Source organism: Eleutherodactylus coqui, chromosome 2 (assembly GCF_035609145.1).
Source record: "Eleutherodactylus coqui strain aEleCoq1 chromosome 2, aEleCoq1.hap1, whole genome shotgun sequence".
Taxonomy (NCBI): Eukaryota; Metazoa; Chordata; class Amphibia; order Anura; family Eleutherodactylidae; genus Eleutherodactylus; species Eleutherodactylus coqui.
Window position 1 is genome coordinate 307,751,983 of NC_089838.1, and position 18,860 is coordinate 307,770,842.

At 46.2% G+C, this 18,860-nt stretch overlaps 47 non-coding genes across 47 annotated transcripts; 32 read left to right on the forward strand and 15 right to left on the reverse strand.

The window, feature by feature from the left end:
• Window positions 1-62: 62 nt before the first annotated feature.
• Window positions 63-135, forward strand: TRNAR-ACG (transfer RNA arginine (anticodon ACG)). Its single transcript has one exon. It is a non-coding gene; the product is annotated as a tRNA-Arg (tRNA).
• A 482-nt stretch (window positions 136-617) lies between these two features.
• Window positions 618-689, reverse strand: TRNAE-UUC (transfer RNA glutamic acid (anticodon UUC)). Its single transcript has one exon. It is a non-coding gene; the product is annotated as a tRNA-Glu (tRNA).
• Window positions 690-1,129: 440 nt separating this feature from the next.
• Window positions 1,130-1,202, forward strand: TRNAR-ACG (transfer RNA arginine (anticodon ACG)). The gene has a single exon. It is a non-coding gene; the product is annotated as a tRNA-Arg (tRNA).
• Window positions 1,203-1,695: 493 nt separating this feature from the next.
• TRNAE-UUC (transfer RNA glutamic acid (anticodon UUC)) lies at window positions 1,696-1,767 on the reverse strand. The gene has a single exon. It is a non-coding gene; the product is annotated as a tRNA-Glu (tRNA).
• A 1,005-nt stretch (window positions 1,768-2,772) lies between these two features.
• Window positions 2,773-2,844, reverse strand: TRNAE-UUC (transfer RNA glutamic acid (anticodon UUC)). The gene has a single exon. It is a non-coding gene; the product is annotated as a tRNA-Glu (tRNA).
• Window positions 2,845-3,284: 440 nt separating this feature from the next.
• Window positions 3,285-3,357, forward strand: TRNAR-ACG (transfer RNA arginine (anticodon ACG)). Its single transcript has one exon. It is a non-coding gene; the product is annotated as a tRNA-Arg (tRNA).
• Window positions 3,358-3,850: 493 nt separating this feature from the next.
• TRNAE-UUC (transfer RNA glutamic acid (anticodon UUC)) lies at window positions 3,851-3,922 on the reverse strand. The gene has a single exon. It is a non-coding gene; the product is annotated as a tRNA-Glu (tRNA).
• A 446-nt stretch (window positions 3,923-4,368) lies between these two features.
• On the forward strand, window positions 4,369-4,441 carry TRNAR-ACG (transfer RNA arginine (anticodon ACG)). The gene has a single exon. It is a non-coding gene; the product is annotated as a tRNA-Arg (tRNA).
• Window positions 4,442-4,934: 493 nt separating this feature from the next.
• On the reverse strand, window positions 4,935-5,006 carry TRNAE-UUC (transfer RNA glutamic acid (anticodon UUC)). Its single transcript has one exon. It is a non-coding gene; the product is annotated as a tRNA-Glu (tRNA).
• A 446-nt stretch (window positions 5,007-5,452) lies between these two features.
• TRNAR-ACG (transfer RNA arginine (anticodon ACG)) lies at window positions 5,453-5,525 on the forward strand. Its single transcript has one exon. It is a non-coding gene; the product is annotated as a tRNA-Arg (tRNA).
• A 482-nt stretch (window positions 5,526-6,007) lies between these two features.
• TRNAE-UUC (transfer RNA glutamic acid (anticodon UUC)) lies at window positions 6,008-6,079 on the reverse strand. The gene has a single exon. It is a non-coding gene; the product is annotated as a tRNA-Glu (tRNA).
• Window positions 6,080-6,526: 447 nt separating this feature from the next.
• Window positions 6,527-6,599, forward strand: TRNAR-ACG (transfer RNA arginine (anticodon ACG)). Its single transcript has one exon. It is a non-coding gene; the product is annotated as a tRNA-Arg (tRNA).
• Window positions 6,600-6,607: 8 nt separating this feature from the next.
• TRNAH-GUG (transfer RNA histidin (anticodon GUG)) lies at window positions 6,608-6,679 on the forward strand. Its single transcript has one exon. It is a non-coding gene; the product is annotated as a tRNA-His (tRNA).
• A 413-nt stretch (window positions 6,680-7,092) lies between these two features.
• TRNAE-UUC (transfer RNA glutamic acid (anticodon UUC)) lies at window positions 7,093-7,164 on the reverse strand. Its single transcript has one exon. It is a non-coding gene; the product is annotated as a tRNA-Glu (tRNA).
• Window positions 7,165-7,604: 440 nt separating this feature from the next.
• Window positions 7,605-7,677, forward strand: TRNAR-ACG (transfer RNA arginine (anticodon ACG)). Its single transcript has one exon. It is a non-coding gene; the product is annotated as a tRNA-Arg (tRNA).
• Window positions 7,678-7,685: 8 nt separating this feature from the next.
• Window positions 7,686-7,757, forward strand: TRNAH-GUG (transfer RNA histidin (anticodon GUG)). The gene has a single exon. It is a non-coding gene; the product is annotated as a tRNA-His (tRNA).
• A 917-nt stretch (window positions 7,758-8,674) lies between these two features.
• On the forward strand, window positions 8,675-8,747 carry TRNAR-ACG (transfer RNA arginine (anticodon ACG)). The gene has a single exon. It is a non-coding gene; the product is annotated as a tRNA-Arg (tRNA).
• A 493-nt stretch (window positions 8,748-9,240) lies between these two features.
• On the reverse strand, window positions 9,241-9,312 carry TRNAE-UUC (transfer RNA glutamic acid (anticodon UUC)). Its single transcript has one exon. It is a non-coding gene; the product is annotated as a tRNA-Glu (tRNA).
• Window positions 9,313-9,455: 143 nt separating this feature from the next.
• TRNAM-CAU (transfer RNA methionine (anticodon CAU)) lies at window positions 9,456-9,528 on the forward strand. The gene has a single exon. It is a non-coding gene; the product is annotated as a tRNA-Met (tRNA).
• Window positions 9,529-9,746: 218 nt separating this feature from the next.
• On the forward strand, window positions 9,747-9,819 carry TRNAR-ACG (transfer RNA arginine (anticodon ACG)). Its single transcript has one exon. It is a non-coding gene; the product is annotated as a tRNA-Arg (tRNA).
• A 723-nt stretch (window positions 9,820-10,542) lies between these two features.
• On the forward strand, window positions 10,543-10,615 carry TRNAM-CAU (transfer RNA methionine (anticodon CAU)). The gene has a single exon. It is a non-coding gene; the product is annotated as a tRNA-Met (tRNA).
• Window positions 10,616-10,833: 218 nt separating this feature from the next.
• TRNAR-ACG (transfer RNA arginine (anticodon ACG)) lies at window positions 10,834-10,906 on the forward strand. Its single transcript has one exon. It is a non-coding gene; the product is annotated as a tRNA-Arg (tRNA).
• Window positions 10,907-10,914: 8 nt separating this feature from the next.
• On the forward strand, window positions 10,915-10,986 carry TRNAH-GUG (transfer RNA histidin (anticodon GUG)). The gene has a single exon. It is a non-coding gene; the product is annotated as a tRNA-His (tRNA).
• Window positions 10,987-11,399: 413 nt separating this feature from the next.
• Window positions 11,400-11,471, reverse strand: TRNAE-UUC (transfer RNA glutamic acid (anticodon UUC)). The gene has a single exon. It is a non-coding gene; the product is annotated as a tRNA-Glu (tRNA).
• A 142-nt stretch (window positions 11,472-11,613) lies between these two features.
• TRNAM-CAU (transfer RNA methionine (anticodon CAU)) lies at window positions 11,614-11,686 on the forward strand. The gene has a single exon. It is a non-coding gene; the product is annotated as a tRNA-Met (tRNA).
• Window positions 11,687-11,904: 218 nt separating this feature from the next.
• Window positions 11,905-11,977, forward strand: TRNAR-ACG (transfer RNA arginine (anticodon ACG)). Its single transcript has one exon. It is a non-coding gene; the product is annotated as a tRNA-Arg (tRNA).
• Window positions 11,978-12,470: 493 nt separating this feature from the next.
• On the reverse strand, window positions 12,471-12,542 carry TRNAE-UUC (transfer RNA glutamic acid (anticodon UUC)). Its single transcript has one exon. It is a non-coding gene; the product is annotated as a tRNA-Glu (tRNA).
• Window positions 12,543-12,684: 142 nt separating this feature from the next.
• TRNAM-CAU (transfer RNA methionine (anticodon CAU)) lies at window positions 12,685-12,757 on the forward strand. Its single transcript has one exon. It is a non-coding gene; the product is annotated as a tRNA-Met (tRNA).
• A 218-nt stretch (window positions 12,758-12,975) lies between these two features.
• On the forward strand, window positions 12,976-13,048 carry TRNAR-ACG (transfer RNA arginine (anticodon ACG)). Its single transcript has one exon. It is a non-coding gene; the product is annotated as a tRNA-Arg (tRNA).
• An 8-nt stretch (window positions 13,049-13,056) lies between these two features.
• On the forward strand, window positions 13,057-13,128 carry TRNAH-GUG (transfer RNA histidin (anticodon GUG)). Its single transcript has one exon. It is a non-coding gene; the product is annotated as a tRNA-His (tRNA).
• A 413-nt stretch (window positions 13,129-13,541) lies between these two features.
• TRNAE-UUC (transfer RNA glutamic acid (anticodon UUC)) lies at window positions 13,542-13,613 on the reverse strand. The gene has a single exon. It is a non-coding gene; the product is annotated as a tRNA-Glu (tRNA).
• A 144-nt stretch (window positions 13,614-13,757) lies between these two features.
• On the forward strand, window positions 13,758-13,830 carry TRNAM-CAU (transfer RNA methionine (anticodon CAU)). The gene has a single exon. It is a non-coding gene; the product is annotated as a tRNA-Met (tRNA).
• A 218-nt stretch (window positions 13,831-14,048) lies between these two features.
• Window positions 14,049-14,121, forward strand: TRNAR-ACG (transfer RNA arginine (anticodon ACG)). The gene has a single exon. It is a non-coding gene; the product is annotated as a tRNA-Arg (tRNA).
• A 493-nt stretch (window positions 14,122-14,614) lies between these two features.
• Window positions 14,615-14,686, reverse strand: TRNAE-UUC (transfer RNA glutamic acid (anticodon UUC)). The gene has a single exon. It is a non-coding gene; the product is annotated as a tRNA-Glu (tRNA).
• A 142-nt stretch (window positions 14,687-14,828) lies between these two features.
• On the forward strand, window positions 14,829-14,901 carry TRNAM-CAU (transfer RNA methionine (anticodon CAU)). Its single transcript has one exon. It is a non-coding gene; the product is annotated as a tRNA-Met (tRNA).
• Window positions 14,902-15,119: 218 nt separating this feature from the next.
• On the forward strand, window positions 15,120-15,192 carry TRNAR-ACG (transfer RNA arginine (anticodon ACG)). The gene has a single exon. It is a non-coding gene; the product is annotated as a tRNA-Arg (tRNA).
• A 493-nt stretch (window positions 15,193-15,685) lies between these two features.
• Window positions 15,686-15,757, reverse strand: TRNAE-UUC (transfer RNA glutamic acid (anticodon UUC)). The gene has a single exon. It is a non-coding gene; the product is annotated as a tRNA-Glu (tRNA).
• A 142-nt stretch (window positions 15,758-15,899) lies between these two features.
• TRNAM-CAU (transfer RNA methionine (anticodon CAU)) lies at window positions 15,900-15,972 on the forward strand. The gene has a single exon. It is a non-coding gene; the product is annotated as a tRNA-Met (tRNA).
• A 218-nt stretch (window positions 15,973-16,190) lies between these two features.
• Window positions 16,191-16,263, forward strand: TRNAR-ACG (transfer RNA arginine (anticodon ACG)). Its single transcript has one exon. It is a non-coding gene; the product is annotated as a tRNA-Arg (tRNA).
• An 8-nt stretch (window positions 16,264-16,271) lies between these two features.
• TRNAH-GUG (transfer RNA histidin (anticodon GUG)) lies at window positions 16,272-16,343 on the forward strand. Its single transcript has one exon. It is a non-coding gene; the product is annotated as a tRNA-His (tRNA).
• A 413-nt stretch (window positions 16,344-16,756) lies between these two features.
• TRNAE-UUC (transfer RNA glutamic acid (anticodon UUC)) lies at window positions 16,757-16,828 on the reverse strand. The gene has a single exon. It is a non-coding gene; the product is annotated as a tRNA-Glu (tRNA).
• A 142-nt stretch (window positions 16,829-16,970) lies between these two features.
• Window positions 16,971-17,043, forward strand: TRNAM-CAU (transfer RNA methionine (anticodon CAU)). Its single transcript has one exon. It is a non-coding gene; the product is annotated as a tRNA-Met (tRNA).
• Window positions 17,044-17,261: 218 nt separating this feature from the next.
• Window positions 17,262-17,334, forward strand: TRNAR-ACG (transfer RNA arginine (anticodon ACG)). The gene has a single exon. It is a non-coding gene; the product is annotated as a tRNA-Arg (tRNA).
• Window positions 17,335-17,827: 493 nt separating this feature from the next.
• On the reverse strand, window positions 17,828-17,899 carry TRNAE-UUC (transfer RNA glutamic acid (anticodon UUC)). The gene has a single exon. It is a non-coding gene; the product is annotated as a tRNA-Glu (tRNA).
• Window positions 17,900-18,040: 141 nt separating this feature from the next.
• TRNAM-CAU (transfer RNA methionine (anticodon CAU)) lies at window positions 18,041-18,113 on the forward strand. The gene has a single exon. It is a non-coding gene; the product is annotated as a tRNA-Met (tRNA).
• Window positions 18,114-18,331: 218 nt separating this feature from the next.
• Window positions 18,332-18,404, forward strand: TRNAR-ACG (transfer RNA arginine (anticodon ACG)). The gene has a single exon. It is a non-coding gene; the product is annotated as a tRNA-Arg (tRNA).
• An 8-nt stretch (window positions 18,405-18,412) lies between these two features.
• On the forward strand, window positions 18,413-18,484 carry TRNAH-GUG (transfer RNA histidin (anticodon GUG)). Its single transcript has one exon. It is a non-coding gene; the product is annotated as a tRNA-His (tRNA).
• The last annotated feature ends 376 nt before the right edge of the window (window positions 18,485-18,860 follow it).

Genomic DNA, 18,860 nt, shown 5'->3' on the forward strand with positions numbered 1-18,860 from the left:
ATGGCTGCGAGCGTAGCAAAAGTCCAAAATGGGGAGCATGATTAGTGGCAACCTCTCACACAGGGCCAGTGGCGCAATGGATAACGCGTCTGACTACGGATCAGAAGATTGTAGGTTCGACTCCTACCTGGCTCGTGAATGTCGCCGTGATCGTATAGTGGTTAGTACTCTGCGTTGTGGCCGCAGCAACCCCGGGTCACGGTATTCTTGATGAAAAAGCAAAGGTGCTCTTGTAGACGGCAAGCCTGAATGATACTTTTAAGAACTTTTTGAGCGCTATCTTAATTCAGAGGGTCTTTCGATGTAGTTGCAAGCTTAGGAAAATGCTCATTCCCATACCGGGAGTCGAACCCGGGCCGCCTGGGTGAGAACCAGGAATCCTAACCGCTAGACCATATGGGAACCGCTGAGACCCTTTTTCAGTAATAAGTAGAAAAAAAATCAGTTTCATGATTTGAAAACTCATTTTTAAGCATGGATGGCATCAACAACCACTTGCAAGTGGCCTCGTTAGCGCAGCATTTTTGGCTGCCAAGAGCATCTGCAAACTAAGCCGCTTAATTCTGCAAGAAAGGTGCAGGCCTTTGAATGCAGGCACAAGCTTAGCAAAACACTCATTCCCATACCGGGAGTCGAACCCGGGCCGCCTGGGTGAAAACCAGGAATCCTAACCGCTAGACCATATGGGAAAAGTTGCTTTCACAGCTTGCTTTAAACTTTCCAATATATGTAGATATATACATGTACATATTAAAAAAAAAAAAAAAAACAAAAGAAGTTTTGTGCTTACAGAATTCCATCTTATCTCTGGACGGCAACAACCAATCACACGCAAGATGCCTCGTTAGCGCAGTAGGTAGCGAGTCAGTCTCATAATCTGAAGGTCGTGAGTTCGATCCTCACACGGGGCATGGATCTATCCTTGTTTTTTCCCTCCGCCTTAACTGGATGGGCACTGCTCTTTGCCATTCAATACCGAAACGATACTGGATAATATGGAAAGGTAGCAAACAAGGCAGAAGGGTTTTGGCTAGGGGCTAAAAGCAACCGTGTTGAGGTCTTTGAATATGGCTGCGAGCGTAGCAAAAGTCCAAAATGGGGAGCATGATTAGTGGCAACCTCTCACACAGGGCCAGTGGCGCAATGGATAACGCGTCTGACTACGGATCAGAAGATTGTAGGTTCGACTCCTACCTGGCTCGTGAATGTCGCCGTGATCGTATAGTGGTTAGTACTCTGCGTTGTGGCCGCAGCAACCCCGGTTTGAATCCGGGTCATGGCATTCTTGATGAAAAAGCAAAGGTGCTCTTGTAGACGGCAAGCCTGAATGATACTTTTATGAACTTTTTGAGCGCTATCTTAATTCAGAGGGTCTTTCGATGTAGTTGCAAGCTTAGGAAAATGCTCATTCCCACACCGGGAGTCGAACCCGGGCCGCCTGGGTGAGAACCAGGAATCCTAACCGCTAGACCATATGGGAACCGCTGAGACCCTTATTCAGTAATAAGTAGAAAAAAAATCAGTTTCATGATTTGAAAACTCATTTTTAAGCATGGATGGCATCAACAACCACTTGCAAGTGGCCTCGTTAGCGCAGCATTTTTGGCTGCCAAGAGCATCTGCAAACTAAGCCGCTTAATTCTGCAAGAAAGGTGCAGGCCTTTGAATGCAGGCACAAGCTTAGCAAAACACTCATTCCCATACCGGGAGTCGAACCCGGGCCGCCTGGGTGAAAACCAGGAATCCTAACCGCTAGACCATATGGGAAAAGTTGCTTTCACAGCTTGCTTTAAACTTTCCAATATATGTAGATATATACATGTACATATTAAAAAAAAAAAAAAAACAAAAGAAGTTTTGTGCTTACAGAATTCCATCTTATCTCTGGACGGCAACAACCAATCACACGCAAGATGCCTCGTTAGCGCAGTAGGTAGCGCGTCAGTCTCATAATCTGAAGGTCGTGAGTTCGATCCTCACACAGGGCATGGATCTATCCTTGTTTTTTCCCTCCGCCTTAACTGGATGGGCACTGCTCTTTGCCATTCAATACCGAAACGATACTGGATAATATGGAAAGGTAGCAAACAAGGCAGAAGGGTTTTGGCTAGGGGCTAAAAGCAACCGTGTTGAGGTCTTTGAATATGGCTGCGAGCGTAGCAAAAGTCCAAAATGGGGAGCATGATTAGTGGCAACCTCTCACACAGGGCCAGTGGCGCAATGGATAACGCATCTGACTACGGATCAGAAGATTGTAGGTTCGACTCCTACCTGGCTCGTGAATGTCGCCGTGATCGTATCGTGGTTAGTACTCTGCGTTGTGGCCGCAGCAACCCCGGTTCGAATCCGGGTCACGGCATTCTTGATGAAAAAGCAAAGGTGCTCTTGTAGACGGCAAACCTGAATGATACTTTTATGAACTTTTTGAGCGCTATCTTAATTCAGAGGGTCTTTCGATGTAGTTGCAAGCTTAGGAAAATGCTCATTCCCATACCGGGAGTCGAACCCGGGCCGCCTGGGTGAGAACCAGGAATCCTAACCGCTAGACCATATGGGAACCGCTGAGACCCTTTTTCAGTAATAAGTAGAAAAAAAATCAGTTTCATGATTTGAAAACTCATTTTTAAGCATGGATGGCATCAACAACCACTTGCAAGTGGCCTCGTTAGCGCAGCATTTTTGGCTGCCAAGAGCATCTGCAAACTAAGCCGCTTAATTCTGCAAGAAAAGTGCAGGCCTTTGAATGCAGGCACAAGCTTAGCAAAACACTCATTCCCATACCGGGAGTCGAACCCGGGCCGCCTGGGTGAAAACCAGGAATCCTAACCGCTAGACCATATGGGAAAAGTTGCTTTCACAGCTTGCTTTAAACTTTCCAATATATGTAGATATATACATGTACATATTAAAAAAAAAAAATAAAAAAAAAGAAGTTTTGTGCTTACAGAATTCCATCTTATCTCTGGACGGCAACAACCAATCACACGCAAGATGCCTCGTTAGCGCAGTAGGTAGCGAGTCAGTCTCATAATCTGAAGGTCGTGAGTTCGATCCTCACACGGGGCATGGATCTATCCTTGTTTTTTCCCTCCGCCTTAACTGGATAGGTACTGCTCTTTGCCATTCAATACCGAAACGATACTGGATAATATGGAAAGGTAGCAAACAAGGCAGAAGGGTTTTGGCTAGGGGCTAAAAGCAACCGTGTTGAGGTCTTTGAATATGGCTGCGAGCGTAGCAAAAGTCCAAAATGGGGAGCATGATTAGTGGCAACCTCTCACACAGGGCCAGTGGCGCAATGGATAACGCGTCTGACTACGGATCAGAAGATTGTAGGTTCGACTCCTACCTGGCTCGTGAATGTCGCCGTGATCGTATAGTGGTTAGTACTCTGCGGTGTGGCCGCAGCAACCCCGGTTCGAATCCGGGTCACGGCATTCTTGATGAAAAAGCAAAGGTGCTCTTGTAGACGGCAAGCCTGAATGATACTTTTATGAACTTTTTGAGCGCTATCTTAATTCAGAGGGTCTTTCGATGTAGTTGCAAGCTTAGGAAAATGCTCATTCCCATACCGGGAGTCGAACCCGGGCCGCCTGGGTGAGAACCAGGAATCCTAACCGCTAGACCATATGGGAACCGCTGAGACCCTTTTTCAGTAATAAGTAGAAAAAAAATCAGTTTCATGATTTGAAAACTCATTTTTAAGCATGGATGGCATCAACAACCACTTGCAAGTGGCCTCGTTAGCGCAGCATTTTTGGCTGCCAAGAGCATCTGCAAACTAAGCCGCTTAATTCTGCAAGAAAGGTGCAGGCCTTTGAATGCAGGCACAAGCTTAGCAAAACACTCATTCCCATACCGGGAGTCGAACCCGGGCCGCCTGGGTGAAAACCAGGAATCCTAACCGCTAGACCATATGGGAAAAGTTGCTTTCACAGCTTGCTTTAAACTTTCCAATATATGTAGATATATACATGTACATATTAAAAAAAAACAAAAAAAAAAAAACAAAAGAAGTTTTGTGCTTACAGAATTCCATCTTATCTCTGGACGGCAACAACCAATCACACGCAAGATGCCTCGTTAGCGCAGTAGGTAGCGAGTCAGTCTCATAATCTGAAGGTCGTGAGTTCGATCCTCACACGGGGCATGGATCTATCCTTGTTTTTTCCCTCCGCCTTAACTGGATGGGCACTGCTCTTTGCCATTCAATACCGAAACGATACTGGATAATATGGAAAGGTAGCAAACAAGGCAGAAGGGTTTTGGCTAGGGGCTAAAAGCAACCGTGTTGAGGTCTTTGAATATGGCTGCGAGCGTAGCAAAAGTCCAAAATGGGGAGCATGATTAGTGGCAACCTCTCACACAGGGCCAGTGGCGCAATGGATAACGCGTCTGACTACGGATCAGAAGATTGTAGGTTCGACTCCTACCTGGCTCGTGAATGTCGCCGTGATCGTATAGTGGTTAGTACTCTGCGGTGTGGCCGCAGCAACCCCGGTTCGAATCCGGGTCACGGCATTCTTGATGAAAAAGCAAAGGTGCTCTTGTAGACGGCAAGCCTGAATGATACTTTTATGAACTTTTTGAGCGCTATCTTAATTCAGAGGGTCTTTCGATGTAGTTGCAAGCTTAGGAAAATGCTCATTCCCATACCGGGAGTCGAACCCGGGCCGCCTGGGTGAGAACCAGGAATCCTAACCGCTAGACCATATGGGAACCGCTGAGACCCTTTTTCAGTAATAAGTAGAAAAAAAATCAGTTTCATGATTTGAAAACTCATTTTTAAGCATGGATGGCATCAACAACCACTTGCAAGTGGCCTCGTTAGCGCAGCATTTTTGGCTGCCAAGAGCATCTGCAAACTAAGCCGCTTAATTCTGCAAGAAAGGTGCAGGCCTTTGAATGCAGGCACAAGCTTAGCAAAACACTCATTCCCATACCGGGAGTCGAACCCGGGCCGCCTGGGTGAAAACCAGGAATCCTAACCGCTAGACCATATGGGAAAAGTTGCTTTCACAGCTTGCTTTAAACTTTCCAATATATGTAGATATATACATGTACATATTAAAAAAAAACAAAAAAAAAAAAACAAAAGAAGTTTTGTGCTTACAGAATTCCATCTTATCTCTGGACGGCAACAACCAATCACACGCAAGATGCCTCGTTAGCGCAGTAGGTAGCGAGTCAGTCTCATAATCTGAAGGTCGTGAGTTCGATCCTCACACGGGGCATGGATCTATCCTTGTTTTTTCCCTCCGCCTTAACTGGATGGGCACTGCTCTTTGCCATTCAATACCGAAACGATACTGGATAATATGGAAAGGTAGCAAACAAGGCAGAAGGGTTTTGGCTAGGGGCTAAAAGCAACCGTGTTGAGGTCTTTGAATATGGCTGCGAGCGTAGCAAAAGTCCAAAATGGGGAGCATGATTAGTGGCAACCTCTCACACAGGGCCAGTGGCGCAATGGATAACGCGTCTGACTACGGATCAGAAGATTGTAGGTTCGACTCCTACCTGGCTCGTGAATGTCGCCGTGATCGTATAGTGGTTAGTACTCTGCGTTGTGGCCGCAGCAACCCCGGGTCACGGTATTCTTGATGAAAAAGCAAAGGTGCTCTTGTAGACGGCAAGCCTGAATGATACTTTTATGAACTTTTTGAGCGCTATCTTAATTCAGAGGGTCTTTCGATGTAGTTGCAAGCTTAGGAAAATGCTCATTCCCATACCGGGAGTCGAACCCGGGCCGCCTGGGTGAGAACCAGGAATCCTAACCGCTAGACCATATGGGAACCGCTGAGACCCTTTTTCAGTAATAAGTAGAAAAAAAATCAGTTTCATGATTTGAAAACTCATTTTTAAGCATGGATGGCATCAACAACCACTTGCAAGTGGCCTCGTTAGCGCAGCATTTTTGGCTGCCAAGAGCATCTGCAAACTAAGCCGCTTAATTCTGCAAGAAAGGTGCAGGCCTTTGAATGCAGGCACAAGCTTAGCAAAACACTCATTCCCATACCGGGAGTCGAACCCGGGCCGCCTGGGTGAAAACCAGGAATCCTAACCGCTAGACCATATGGGAAAAGTTGCTTTCACAGCTTGCTTTAAACTTTCCAATATATGTAGATATATACATGTACATATTAAAAAAAAACAAAAAAAAAAAAAACAAAAGAAGTTTTGTGCTTACAGAATTCCATCTTATCTCTGGACGGCAACAACCAATCACACTCAAGATGCCTCGTTAGCGCAGTAGGTAGCGAGTCAGTCTCATAATCTGAAGGTCGTGAGTTCGATCCTCACACGGGGCATGGATCTATCCTTGTTTTTTCCCTCCGCCTTAACTGGATGGGCACTGCTCTTTGCCATTCAATACCGAAACGATACTGGATAATATGGAAAGGTAGCAAACAAGGCAGAAGGGTTTTGGCTAGGGGCTAAAAGCAACCGTGTTGAGGTCTTTGAATATGGCTGCGAGCGTAGCAAAAGTCCAAAATGGGGAGCATGATTAGTGGCAACCTCTCACACAGGGCCAGTGGCGCAATGGATAACGCGTCTGACTACGGATCAGAAGATTGTAGGTTCGACTCCTACCTGGCTCGTGAATGTCGCCGTGATCGTATAGTGGTTAGTACTCTGCGTTGTGGCCGCAGCAACCCCGGTTCGAATCCGGGTCACGGCATTCTTGATGAAAAAGCAAAGGTGCTCTTGTAGACGGCAAGCCTGAATGATACTTTTAAGAACTTTTTGAGCGCTATCTTAATTCAGAGGGTCTTTCGATGTAGTTGCAAGCTTAGGAAAATGCTCATTCCCATACCGGGAGTCGAACCCGGGCCGCCTGGGTGAGAACCAGGAATCCTAACCGCTAGACCATATGGGAACCGCTGAGACCCTTTTTCAGTAATAAGTAGAAAAAAAATCAGTTTCATGATTTGAAAACTCATTTTTAAGCATGGATGGCATCAACAACCACTTGCAAGTGGCCTCGTTAGCGCAGCATTTTTGGCTGCCAAGAGCATCTGCAAACTAAGCCGCTTAATTCTGCAAGAAAGGTGCAGGCCTTTGAATGCAGGCACAAGCTTAGCAAAACACTCATTCCCATACCGGGAGTCGAACCCGGGCCGCCTGGGTGAAAACCAGGAATCCTAACCGCTAGACCATATGGGAAAAGTTGCTTTCACAGCTTGCTTTAAACTTTCCAATATATGTAGATATATACATGTACATATTAAAAAAAAAAAAAAAAACAAAAGAAGTTTTGTGCTTACAGAATTCCATCTTATCTCTGGACGGCAACAACCAATCACACGCAAGATGCCTCGTTAGCGCAGTAGGTAGCGAGTCAGTCTCATAATCTGAAGGTCGTGAGTTCGATCCTCACACGGGGCATGGATCTATCCTTGTTTTTTCCCTCCGCCTTAACTGGATGGGCACTGCTCTTTGCCATTCAATACCGAAACGATACTGGATAATATGGAAAGGTAGCAAACAAGGCAGAAGGGTTTTGGCTAGGGGCTAAAAGCAACCGTGTTGAGGTCTTTGAATATGGCTGCGAGCGTAGCAAAAGTCCAAAATGGGGAGCATGATTAGTGGCAACCTCTCACACAGGGCCAGTGGCGCAATGGATAACGCGTCTGACTACGGATCAGAAGATTGTAGGTTCGACTCCTACCTGGCTCGTGAATGTCGCCGTGATCGTATAGTGGTTAGTACTCTGCGTTGTGGCCGCAGCAACCCCGGTTCGAATCCGGGTCACGGCATTCTTGATGAAAAAGCAAAGGTGCTCTTGTAGACGGCAAGCCTGAATGATACTTTTATGAACTTTTTGAGCGCTATCTTAATTCAGAGGGTCTTTCGATGTAGTTGCAAGCTTAGGAAAATGCTCATTCCCATACCGGGAGTCGAACCCGGGCCGCCTGGGTGAGAACCAGGAATCCTAACCGCTAGACCATATGGGAACCGCTGAGACCCTTTTTCAGTAATAAGTAGAAAAAAAATCAGTTTCATGATTTGAAAACTCATTTTTAAGCATGGATGGCATCAACAACCACTTGCAAGTGGCCTCGTTAGCGCAGCATTTTTGGCTGCCAAGAGCATCTGCAAACTAAGCCGCTTAATTCTGCAAGAAAGGTGCAGGCCTTTGAATGCAGGCACAAGCTTAGCAAAACACTCATTCCCATACCGGGAGTCGAACCCGGGCCGCCTGGGTGAAAACCAGGAATCCTAAACGCTAGACCATATGGGAAAAGTTGCTTTCACAGCTTGCTTTAAACTTTCCAATATATGTAGATATATACATGTACATATTAAAAAAAAAAAAAAGAAGTTTTGTGCTTACAGAATTCCATCTTATCTCTGGACGGCAACAACCAATCACACGCAAGATGCCTCGTTAGCGCAGTAGGTAGCGAGTCAGTCTCATAATCTGAAGGTCGTGAGTTCGATCCTCACACGGGGCATGGATCTATCCTTGTTTTTTCCCTCCGCCTTAACTGGATAGGCACTGCTCTTTGCCATTCAATACCGAAACGATACTGGATAATATGGAAAGGTAGCAAACAAGGCAGAAGGGTTTTGGCTAGGGGCTAAAAGCAACCGTGTTGAGGTCTTTGAATATGGCTGCGAGCGTAGCAAAAGTCCAAAATGGGGAGCATGATTAGTGGCAACCTCTCACACAGGGCCAGTGGCGCAATGGATAACGCGTCTGACTACGGATCAGAAGATTGTAGGTTCGACTCCTACCTGGCTCGTGAATGTCGCCGTGATCGTATAGTGGTTAGTACTCTGCGTTGTGGCTGCAGCAACCCTGGTTCGAATCCGGGTCACGGCATTCTTGATGAAAAAGCAAAGGTGCTCTTGTAGACGGCAAGCCTGAATGATACTTTTATAAACTTTTTGAGCGCTATCTTAATTCAGAGGGTCTTTCGATGTAGTTGCAAGCTTAGGAAAATGCTCATTCCCATACCGGGAGTCGAACCCGGGCCGCCTGGGTGAGAACCAGGAATCCTAACCGCTAGACCATATGGGAACCGCTGAGACCCTTTTTCAGTAATAAGTAGAAAAAAAATCAGTTTCATGATTTGAAAACTCATTTTTAAGCATGGATGGCATCAACAACCACTTGCAAGTGGCCTCGTTAGCGCAGCATTTTTGGCTGCCAAGAGCATCTGCAAACTAAGCCGCTTAATTCTGCAAGAAAGGTGCAGGCCTTTGAATGCAGGCACAAGCTTAGCAAAACACTCATTCCCATACCGGGAGTCGAACCCGGGCCGCCTGGGTGAAAACCAGGAATCCTAACCGCTAGACCATATGGGAAAAGTTGCTTTCACAGCTTGCTTTAAACTTTCCAATATATGTAGATATATACATGTACATATTAAAAAAAAAAAAAAAAGAAGTTTTGTGCTTACAGAATTCCATCTTATCTCTGGACGGCAACAACCAATCACACGCAAGATGCCTCGTTAGCGCAGTAGGTAGCGCGTCAGTCTCATAATCTGAAGGTCGTGAGTTCGATCCTCACACGGGGCATGGATCTATCCTTGTTTTTTCCCTCCGCCTTAACTGGATAGGCACTGCTCTTTGCCATTCAATACCGAAACGATACTGGATAATATGGAAAGGTAGCAAACAAGGCAGAAGGGTTTTGGCTAGGGGCTAAAAGCAACCGTGTTGAGGTCTTTGAATATGGCTGCGAGCGTAGCAAAAGTCCAAAATGGGGAGCATGATTAGTGGCAACCTCTCACACAGGGCCAGTGGCGCAATGGATAACGCGTCTGACTACGGATCAGAAGATTGTAGGTTCGACTCCTACCTGGCTCGTGAATGTCGCCGTGATCGTATAGTGGTTAGTACTCTGCGTTGTGGCCGCAGCAACCCTGGTTCGAATCCGGGTCACGGCATTCTTGATAAAAAAGCAAAGGTGCTCTTGTAGACGGCAAGCCTGAATGATACTTTTATGAACTTTTTGAGCGCTATCTTAATTCAGAGGGTCTTTCGATGTAGTTGCAAGCTTAGGAAAATGCTCATTCCCATACCGGGAGTCGAACCCGGGCCGCCTGGGTGAGAACCAGGAATCCTAACCGCTAGACCATATGGGAACCGCTGAGACCCTTTTTCAGTAATAAGTAGAAAAAAAATCAGTTTCATGATTTGAAAACTCATTTTTAAGCATGGATGGCATCAACAACCACTTGCAAGTGGCCTCGTTAGCGCAGCATTTTTGGCTGCCAAGAGCATCTGCAAACTAAGCCGCTTAATTCTGCAAGAAAGGTGCAGGCCTTTGAATGCAGGCACAAGCTTAGCAAAACACTCATTCCCATACCGGGAGTCGAACCCGGGCCGCCTGGGTGAAAACCAGGAATCCTAACCGCTAGACCATATGAGAAAAGTTGCTTTCACAGCTTGCTTTAAACTTTCCAATATATGTAGATATATACATGTACATATTAAAAAAAAAAAAAAAAAAAAAAAAAAAAAAAGAAGTTTTGTGCTTACAGAATTCCATCTTATCTCTGGACGGCAACAACCAATCACACGCAAGATGCCTCGTTAGCGCAGTAGGTAGCGCGTCAGTCTCATAATCTGAAGGTCGTGAGTTCGATCCTCACACGGGGCATGGATCTATCCTTGTTTTTTCCCTCCGCCTTAACTGGATAGGCACTGCTCTTTGCCATTCAATACCGAAACGATACTGGATAATATGGAAAGGTAGCAAACAAGGCAGAAGGGTTTTGGCTAGGGGCTAAAAGCAACCGTGTTGAGGTCTTTGAATATGGCTGCGAGCGTAGCAAAAGTCCAAAATGGGGAGCATGATTAGTGGCAACCTCTCACACAGGGCCAGTGGCGCAATGGATAACGCGTCTGACTACGGATCAGAAGATTGTAGGTTCGACTCCTACCTGGCTCGTGAATGTCGCCGTGATCGTATAGTGGTTAGTACTCTGCGTTGTGGCCGCAGCAACCCCGGTTCGAATCCGGGTCACGGCATTCTTGATGAAAAAGCAAAGGTGCTCTTGTAGACGGCAAGCCTGAATGATACTTTTATGAACTTTTTGAGCGCTATCTTAATTCAGAGGGTCTTTCGATGTAGTTGCAAGCTTAGGAAAATGCTCATTCCCATACCGGGAGTCGAACCCGGGCCGCCTGGGTGAGAACCAGGAATCCTAACCGCTAGACCATATGGGAACCGCTGAGACCCTTTTTCAGTAATAAGTAGAAAAAAAATCAGTTTCATGATTTGAAAACTCATTTTTAAGCATGGATGGCATCAACAACCACTTGCAAGTGGCCTCGTTAGCGCAGCATTTTTGGCTGCCAAGAGCATCTGCAAACTAAGCCGCTTAATTCTGCAAGAAAGGTGCAGGCCTTTGAATGCAGGCACAAGCTTAGCAAAACACTCATTCCCATACCGGGAGTCGAACCCGGGCCGCCTGGGTGAAAACCAGGAATCCTAACCGCTAGACCATATGGGAAAAGTTGCTTTCACAGCTTGCTTTAAACTTTCCAATATATGTAGATATATACATGGACATATTAAAAAAAAAAAAAAAGAAGTTTTGTGCTTACAGAATTCCATCTTATCTCTGGACGGCAACAACCAATCACACGCAAGATGCCTCGTTAGCGCAGTAGGTAGCGCGTCAGTCTCATAATCTGAAGGTCGTGAGTTCGATCCTCACACGGGGCATGGATCTATCCTTGTTTTTTCCCTCCGCCTTAACTGGATAGGCACTGCTCTTTGCCATTCAATACCGAAACGATACTGGATAATATGGAAAGGTAGCAAACAAGGCAGAAGGGTTTTGGCTAGGGGCTAAAAGCAACCGTGTTGAGGTCTTTGAATATGGCTGCGAGCGTAGCAAAAGTCCAAAATGGGGAGCATGATTAGTGGCAAGCTCTCACACAGGGCCAGTGGCGCAATGGATAACGCGTCTGACTACGGATCAGAAGATTGTAGGTTCGACTCCTACCTGGCTCGTGAATGTCGCCGTGATCGTATAGTGGTTAGTACTCTGCGTTGTGGCTGCAGCAACCCTGGTTCGAATCCGGGTCACGGCATTCTTGATGAAAAAGCAAAGGTGCTCTTGTAGACGGCAAGCCTGAATGATACTTTTATAAACTTTTTGAGCGCTATCTTAATTCAGAGGGTCTTTCGATGTAGTTGCAAGCTTAGGAAAATGCTCATTCCCATACCGGGAGTCGAACCCGGGCCGCCTGGGTGAGAACCAGGAATCCTAACCGCTAGACCATATGGGAACCGCTGAGACCCTTTTTCAGTAATAAGTAGAAAAAAAATCAGTTTCATGATTTGAAAACTCATTTTTAAGCATGGATGGCATCAACAACCACTTGCAAGTGGCCTCGTTAGCGCAGCATTTTTGGCTGCCAAGAGCATCTGCAAACTAAGCCGCTTAATTCTGCAAGAAAGGTGCAGGCCTTTGAATGCAGGCACAAGCTTAGCAAAACACTCATTCCCATACCGGGAGTCGAACCCGGGCCGCCTGGGTGAAAACCAGGAATCCTAACCGCTAGACCATATGGGAAAAGTTGCTTTCACAGCTTGCTTTAAACTTTCCAATATATGTAGATATATACATGTACATATTAAAAAAAAAAAAAAAGAAGTTTTGTGCTTACAGAATTCCATCTTATCTCTGGACGGCAACAACCAATCACACGCAAGATGCCTCGTTAGCGCAGTAGGTAGCGCGTCAGTCTCATAATCTGAAGGTCGTGAGTTCGATCCTCACACGGGGCATGGATCTATCCTTGTTTTTTCCCTCCGCCTTAACTGGATAGGCACTGCTCTTTGCCATTCAATACCGAAACGATACTGGATAATATGGAAAGGTAGCAAACAAGGCAGAAGGGTTTTGGCTAGGGGCTAAAAGCAACCGTGTTGAGGTCTTTGAATATGGCTGCGAGCGTAGCAAAAGTCCAAAATGGGGAGCATGATTAGTGGCAACCTCTCACACAGGGCCAGTGGCGCAATGGATAACGCGTCTGACTACGGATCAGAAGATTGTAGGTTCGACTCCTACCTGGCTCGTGAATGTCGCCGTGATCGTATAGTGGTTAGTACTCTGCGTTGTGGCCGCAGCAACCCCGGTTCGAATCCGGGTCACGGCATTCTTGATGAAAAAGCAAAGGTGCTCTTGTAGACGGCAAGCCTGAATGATACTTTTATGAACTTTTTGAGCGCTATCTTAATTCAGAGGGTCTTTCGATGTAGTTGCAAGCTTAGGAAAATGCTCATTCCCATACCGGGAGTCGAACCCGGGCCGCCTGGGTGAGAACCAGGAATCCTAACCGCTAGACCATATGGGAACCGCTGAGACCCTTTTTCAGTAATAAGTAGAAAAAAAATCAGTTTCATGATTTGAAAACTCATTTTTAAGCATGGATGGCATCAACAACCACTTGCAAGTGGCCTCGTTAGCGCAGCATTTTTGGCTGCCAAGAGCATCTGCAAACTAAGCGGCTTAATTCTGCAAGAAAGGTGCAGGCCTTTGAATGCAGGCACAAGCTTAGCAAAACACTCATTCCCATACCGGGAGTCGAACCCGGGCCGCCTGGGTGAAAACCAGGAATCCTAACCGCTAGACCATATGGGAAAAGTTGCTTTCACAGCTTGCTTTAAACTTTCCAATATATGTAGATATATACATGTACATATTAAAAAAAAAAAAAAAAAGAAGTTTTGTGCTTACAGAATTCCATCTTATCTCTGGACGGCAACAACCAATCACACGCAAGATGCCTCGTTAGCGCAGTAGGTAGCGCGTCAGTCTCATAATCTGAAGGTCGTGAGTTCGATCCTCACACGGGGCATGGATCTATCCTTGTTTTTTCCCTCCGCCTTAACTGGATAGGCACTGCTCTTTGCCATTCAATACCGAAACGATACTGGATAATATGGAAAGGTAGCAAACAAGGCAGAAGGGTTTTGGCTAGGGGCTAAAAGCAACCGTGTTGAGGTCTTTGAATATGGCTGCGAGCGTAGCAAAAGTCCAAAATGGGGAGCATGATTAGTGGCAACCTCTCACACAGGGCCAGTGGCGCAATGGATAACGCGTCTGACTACGGATCAGAAGATTGTAGGTTCGACTCCTACCTGGCTCGTGAATGTCGCCGTGATCGTATAGTGGTTAGTACTCTGCGTTGTGGCCGCAGCAACACCGGTTCGAATCCGGGTCACGGCATTCTTGATGAAAAAGCAAAGGTGCTCTTGTAGACGGCAAGCCTGAATGATACTTTTATGAACTTTTTGAGCGCTATCTTAATTCAGAGGGTCTTTCGATGTAGTTGCAAGCTTAGGAAAATGCTCATTCCCATACCGGGAGTCGAACCCGGGCCGCCTGGGTGAGAACCAGGAATCCTAACCGCTAGACCATATGGGAACCGCTGAGACCCTTTTTCAGTAATAAGTAGAAAAAAAATCAGTTTCATGATTTGAAAACTCATTTTTAAGCATGGATGGCATCAACAACCACTTGCAAGTGGCCTCGTTAGCGCAGCATTTTTGGCTGCCAAGAGCATCTGCAAACTAAGCCGCTTAATTCTGCAAGAAAGGTGCAGGCCTTTGAATGCAGGCACAAGCTTAGCAAAACACTCATTCCCATACCGGGAGTCGAACCCGGGCCGCCTGGGTGAAAACCAGGAATCCTAACCGCTAGACCATATGGGAAAAGTTGCTTTCACAGCTTGCTTTAAACTTTCCAATATATGTAGATATATACATGTACATATTAAAAAAAAAAAAAAAGAAGTTTTGTGCTTACAGAATTCCATCTTATCTCTGGACGGCAACAACCAATCACACGCAAGATGCCTCGTTAGCGCAGTAGGTAGCGCGTCAGTCTCATAATCTGAAGGTCGTGAGTTCGATCCTCACACGGGGCATGGATCTATCCTTGTTTTTTCCCTCCGCCTTAACTGGATAGGCACTGCTCTTTGCCATTCAATACCGAAACGATACTGGATAATATGGAAAGGTAGCAAACAAGGCAGAAGGGTTTTGGCTAGGGGCTAAAAGCAACCGTGTTGAGGTCTTTGAATATGGCTGCGAGCGTAGCAAAAGTCCAAAATGGGGAGCATGATTAGTGGCAACCTCTCACACAGGGCCAGTGGCGCAATGGATAACGCGTCTGACTACGGATCAGAAGATTGTAGGTTCGACTCCTACCTGGCTCGTGAATGTCGCCGTGATCGTATAGTGGTTAGTACTCTGCGTTGTGGCCGCAGCAACCCCGGTTTGAATCCGGGTCACGGCATTCTTGATGAAAAAGCAAAGGTGCTCTTGTAGACGGCAAGCCTGAATGATACTTTTATGAACTTTTTGAGCGCTATCTTAATTCAGAGGGTCTTTCGATGTAGTTGCAAGCTTAGGAAAATGCTCATTCCCATACCGGGAGTCGAACCCGGGCCGCCTGGGTGAGAACCAGGAATCCTAACCGCTAGACCATATGGGAACCGCTGAGACCCTTTTTCAGTAATAAGTAGAAAAAAAATCAGTTTCATGATTTGAAAACTCATTTTTAAGCATGGATGGCATCAACAACCACTTGCAAGTGGCCTCGTTAGCGCAGCATTTTTGGCTGCCAAGAGCATCTGCAAACTAAGCCGCTTAATTCTGCAAGAAAGGTGCAGGCCTTTGAATGCAGGCACAAGCTTAGCAAAACACTCATTCCCATACCGGGAGTCGAACCCGGGCCGCCTGGGTGAAAACCAGGAATCCTAACCGCTAGACCATATGGGAAAAGTTGCTTTCACAGCTTGCTTTAAACTTTCCAATATATGTAGATATATACATGTACATATTAAAAAAAAAAAAAAAGAAGTTTTGTGCTTACAGAATTCCATCTTATCTCTGGACGGCAACAACCAATCACACGCAAGATGCCTCGTTAGCGCAGTAGGTAGCGCGTCAGTCTCATAATCTGAAGGTCGTGAGTTCGATCCTCACACGGGGCATGGATCTATCCTTGTTTTTTCCCTCCGCCTTAACTGGATAGGCACTGCTCTTTGCCATTCAATACCGAAACGATACTGGATAATATGGAAAGGTAGCAAACAAGGCAGAAGGGTTTTGGCTAGGGGCTAAAAGCAACCGTGTTGAGGTCTTTGAATATGGCTGCGAGCGTAGCAAAAGTCCAAAATGGGGAGCATGATTAGTGGCAACCTCTCACACAGGGCCAGTGGCGCAATGGATAACGCGTCTGACTACGGATCAGAAGATTGTAGGTTCGACTCCTACCTGGCTCGTGAATGTCGCCGTGATCGTATAGTGGTTAGTACTCTGCGTTGTGGCCGCAGCAACCCCGGTTCGAATCCGGGTCACGGCATTCTTGATGAAAAAGCAAAGGTGCTCTTGTAGACGGCAAGCCTGAATGATACTTTTATGAACTTTTTGAGCGCTATCTTAATTCAGAGGGTCTTTCGATGTAGTTGCAAGCTTAGGAAAATGCTCATTCCCATACCGGGAGTCGAACCCGGGCCGCCTGGGTGAGAACCAGGAATCCTAACCGCTAGACCATATGGGAACCGCTGAGACCCTTTTTCAGTAATAAGTAGAAAAAAAATCAGTTTCATGATTTGAAAACTCATTTTTAAGCATGGATGGCATCAACAACCACTTGCAAGTGGCCTCGTTAGCGCAGCATTTTTGGCTGCCAAGAGCATCTGCAAACTAAGCCGCTTAATTCTGCAAGAAAGGTGCAGGCCTTTGAATGCAGGCACAAGCTTAGCAAAACACTCATTCCCATACCGGGAGTCGAACCCGGGCCGCCTGGGTGAAAACCAGGAATCCTAACCGCTAGACCATATGGGAAAAGTTGCTTTCACAGCTTGCTTTAAACTTTCCAATATATGTAGATATATACATGTACATATTAAAAAAAAAAAAAAAGAAGTTTTGTGCTTACAGAATTCCATCTTATCTCTGGACGGCAACAACCAATCACACGCAAGATGCCTCGTTAGCGCAGTAGGTAGCGCGTCAGTCTCATAATCTGAAGGTCGTGAGTTCGATCCTCACACGGGGCATGGATCTATCCTTGTTTTTTCCCTCCGCCTTAACTGGATAGGCACTGCTCTTTGCCATTCAATACCGAAACGATACTGGATAATATGGAAAGGTAGCAAACAAGGCAGAAGGGTTTTGGCTAGGGGCTAAAAGCAACCGTGTTGAGGTCTTTGAATATGGCTGCGAGCGTAGCAAAAGTCCAAAATGGGGAGCATGATTAGTGGCAACCTCTCACACAGGGCCAGTGGCGCAATGGATAACGCGTCTGACTACGGATCAGAAGATTGTAGGTTCGACTCCTACCTGGCTCGTGAATGTCGCCGTGATCGTATAGTGGTTAGTACTCTGCGTTGTGGCCGCAGCAACCCCGGTTTGAATCCGGGTCACGGCATTCTTGATGAAAAAGCAAAGGTGCTCTTGTAGACGGCAAGCCTGAATGATACTTTTATGAACTTTTTGAGCGCTATCTTAATTCAGAGGGTCTTTCGATGTAGTTGCAAGCTTAGGAAAATGCTCATTCCCATACCGGGAGTCGAACCCGGGCCGCCTGGGTGAGAACCAGGAATCCTAACCGCTAGACCATATGGGAACCGCTGAGACCCTTTTTCAGTAATAAGTAGAAAAAAAATCAGTTTCATGATTTGAAAACTCATTTTTAAGCATGGATGGCATCAACAACCACTTGCAACTGGCCTCGTTAGCGCAGCATTTTTGGCTGCCAAGAGCATCTGCAAACTAAGCGGCTTAATTCTGCAAGAAAGGTGCAGGCCTTTGAATGCAGGCACAAGCTTAGCAAAACACTCATTCCCATACCGGGAGTCGAACCCGGGCCGCCTGGGTGAAAACCAGGAATCCTAACCGCTAGACCATATGGGAAAAGTTGCTTTCACAGCTTGCTTTAAACTTTCCAATATATGTAGATATATACATGTACATATTAAAAAAAAAAAAAAGAAGTTTTGTGCTTACAGAATTCCATCTTATCTCTGGACGGCAACAACCAATCACACGCAAGATGCCTCGTTAGCGCAGTAGGTAGCGCGTCAGTCTCATAATCTGAAGGTCGTGAGTTCGATCCTCACACGGGGCATGGATCTATCCTTGTTTTTTCCCTCCGCCTTAACTGGATAGGCACTGCTCTTTGCCATTCAATACCGAAACGATACTGGATAATATGGAAAGGTAGCAAACAAGGCAGAAGGGTTTTGGCTAGGGGCTAAAAGCAACCGTGTTGAGGTCTTTGAATATGGCTGCGAGCGTAGCAAAAGTCCAAAATGGGGAGCATGATTAGTGGCAACCTCTCACACAGGGCCAGTGGCGCAATGGATAACGCGTCTGACTACGGATCAGAAGATTGTAGGTTCGACTCCTACCTGGCTCGTGAATGTCGCCGTGATCGTATAGTGGTTAGTACTCTGCGTTGTGGCCGCAGCAACCCCGGTTCGAATCCGGGTCACGGCATTCTTGATGAAAAAGCAAAGGTGCTCTTGTAGACGGCAAGCCTGAATGATACTTTTATGAACTTTTTGAGCGCTATCTTAATTCAGAGGGTCTTTCGATGTAGTTGCAAGCTTAGGAAAATGCTCATTCCCATACCGGGAGTCGAACCCGGGCCGCCTGGGTGAGAACCAGGAATCCTAACCGCTAGACCATATGGGAACCGCTGAGACCCTTTTTCAGTAATAAGTAGAAAAAAAATCAGTTTCATGATTTGAAAACTCATTTTTAAGCATGGATGGCATCAACAACCACTTGCAAGTGGCCTCGTTAGCGCAGCATTTTTGGCTGCCAAGAGCATCTGCAAACTAAGCCGCTTAATTCTGCAAGAAAGGTGCAG